This window comes from Physcomitrium patens, chromosome 26, assembly GCF_059467195.1.
Source record: "Physcomitrium patens ecotype Gransden chromosome 26, ASM5946719v1, whole genome shotgun sequence".
Taxonomy (NCBI): Eukaryota; Viridiplantae; Streptophyta; class Bryopsida; order Funariales; family Funariaceae; genus Physcomitrium; species Physcomitrium patens.
In genome coordinates this window covers 172,501-175,000 of record NC_143435.1, presented here as the reverse complement: position 1 = coordinate 175,000, position 2,500 = coordinate 172,501, and positions in this window count along the sequence as shown.

Below are 2,500 nucleotides of genomic sequence, written 5' to 3'. Positions count from 1 at the left end.
AGATAGATTTAAGAATTCACACAAACAAAAATAAATTGGATGTGGAGTGTGAAGGATGAAGAATTGAAGACATTAAGTTTCAGTGGTGATGGATTAGTTAGTGGGCAATGATTACCTGTACGATGCATTAGTTAGCAAGTCATTAACATATTTGTACAACCAATTGATTGCACACACACAAATTTATCTCCAAAGTGACATGTAAACGATTTAGTGGATTTTTGACATGACATGGACTACCACGTGGCAGCCACATCAGCAAGGTAACACGTGGCACTTGAAAAAATCAATTTAGTATTCTTCTGCCTTTTATTTTTCTACCTTATTCCAGTTAATTAAATTACTTTAATATTTTTAATTCACCAATTTATTTTTATTTTTATTTATATTTCTGTCTAGGCGCAAGACTGGGCGGCCAGCAAGGAGTCGAGACAGGGAGTTAATTTTAAAATTGATTTTTAAAAAATGATTTATTTATTTATTTCCACCTATGCGGAAGACTGGGCGGCCAACGAGGAGTCGAGACAGCCAGGAGTCGGGACTTGGGCAAGGGAGCGGGACAAGAGGTCGGGACTCGCGGCGGGACAAGGAAGAGGAGGAGGAAGTCCGGGACTCGCGACGGGACTGGGACTCGCGCCGGGACTAGGGAGTCGCGGCGGGACAAGGAAGAGGAGGAGGAAGTCCGGGACTCGCGACGGGACTGGGACTCGCGCCGGGACTAGGGAGTCGCGGCGGGACAAGGAAGAGGAGGAGGAAGTCCGGGACTCGCGACGGGACTGGGACTCGCGCCGGGACTAGGGAGTCGCGGCGGGACAAGGAAGAGGAGGAGGAAGTCCGGGACTCGCGACGGGACTGGGACTCGCGCCGGGACTAGGGAGTCGCGGCGGGACAAGGAAGAGGAGGAGGAAGTCCGGGACTCGCGACGGGACTGGGACTAGGGAGGGAGTCGCGGCGGGACAAGGAAGAGGAGGAGGAAGTCCGGGACTCGCGCACGGGACTAGGGAGTCGCGGCGGGACAAGGAAGAGGAGGAGGAAGTCCGGGACTCGCCACGGGACTAGGGAGTCGCGGCGGGACAAGGAAGAGAAGGAGGAAGTCCGGGACTCGCGACGGGACTGGGACTCGCGGCAGGACAAGGAAGAGAAGGAGGAGGTCCGGGACTCGCGCCGGGACTAGGAAGAGGGGAGGAGGTCCGGGACTCGCGACGGGACTAGGAAGTGGGGGAGGAGGTCCGGGACTCGCGCCGGGACTAGGGAAGAGGAGGAGGAGGAGGAAGGCCGGGACTGGGACTCGCGGCGGGAGTAGGTAGTGGGGAGGAGGTCCGGGACTCGCAGCGGGACAAGGAGGAAGTCGGGGAGGAGGGCCGGGACCAGGAGTCGCGGCGGGGATAGCAGGCAGGACAGGGAGGGTGGGTGGTCTTCCACAAAAAAAGTGTGTCTCGGAACTTCCTTAGTGCAGTAGGACGGGGGCCTGCCGAATCCCACAGAGAGTACTATGTGGGGAAGGGTTCCTCTGAAGCGTCTCGGGAAAAGTCGTGAGGGGGTGACGGTTGCTCGGTGCCTACGGGTCCCGACTGCTCGCTGCCTTCTTTGAGCCCAGTACCGACGTTCGCAGGGGGATACCTGGATACTACTGGGGTTACCTGGATACTTCTGGCGTGTTACCTTGGATCAGTGAGGAGTGGGGGTTAGTTTCCCGGCGACGCGACCCTCTGAGGAGGTCCCGCGGAGGGTCGCCGAGTATTATATGGTGAGCTGGCTGTCAAGGATTGTGAGTCCCGCTGCCAAAATTTTTTTTGGTGCGCGGGCGACTGGAAAAAGAGGGTTGGTCTTGTGCCGATACGCGTAACGTCGCAGCGAGTCCCAAGAGCTAGTAACCATTTTTGGCGGGGGGCGATGGCCTCGGTATTGTCAAGCCATTCTCTCATTCATTTGGGAGGGTGGGGAGAAGTGTTTGCCGAGGCCGTTCAAGCTCCGCCTGGTCGACCACCACTGTGACCGCCACCGCGCTCGATCTCTATTGCAAGCTCAGGTGAAATTCCTGATAAACTTGGAGGGGTGTGGGACGCGTTCGCAGTGTGGGCCGAGGAGTCATAACATCCCAGGTCGGAATGTGAAAATGGAACTTCGAAACCGGTGAGAGTTCTCTCGTCGGCTAGGGGTTTCACAAAAGTAACATTTCTATAAATTTCTATCCGACCCCTCCATTAATTTGGAGGGGCGATGGGCCCCATTGGACATACTTCTTGCTGATTTGTCTTTTGAGGAAAATCCTTCGCGGTGATGGTTACTTTTTCATTTTTTAATGTGTGTATCGGCCTCGTCGGTTTCTCTCTTTCCTGGTCACATTCCCGAAAAAGGCCGCAGCACCTATGATTCTCTTCCGGGGGTCTAACTCTCCCTCTCTCTCTATCCTTCTCTTTGTCTGGCTCTCTCTGGCTTCACTTTTTGTGGTGTGTGCCTCTGGGGGTCTGGTTGGAATTTGCCGTTGGCTTTTTGCCCT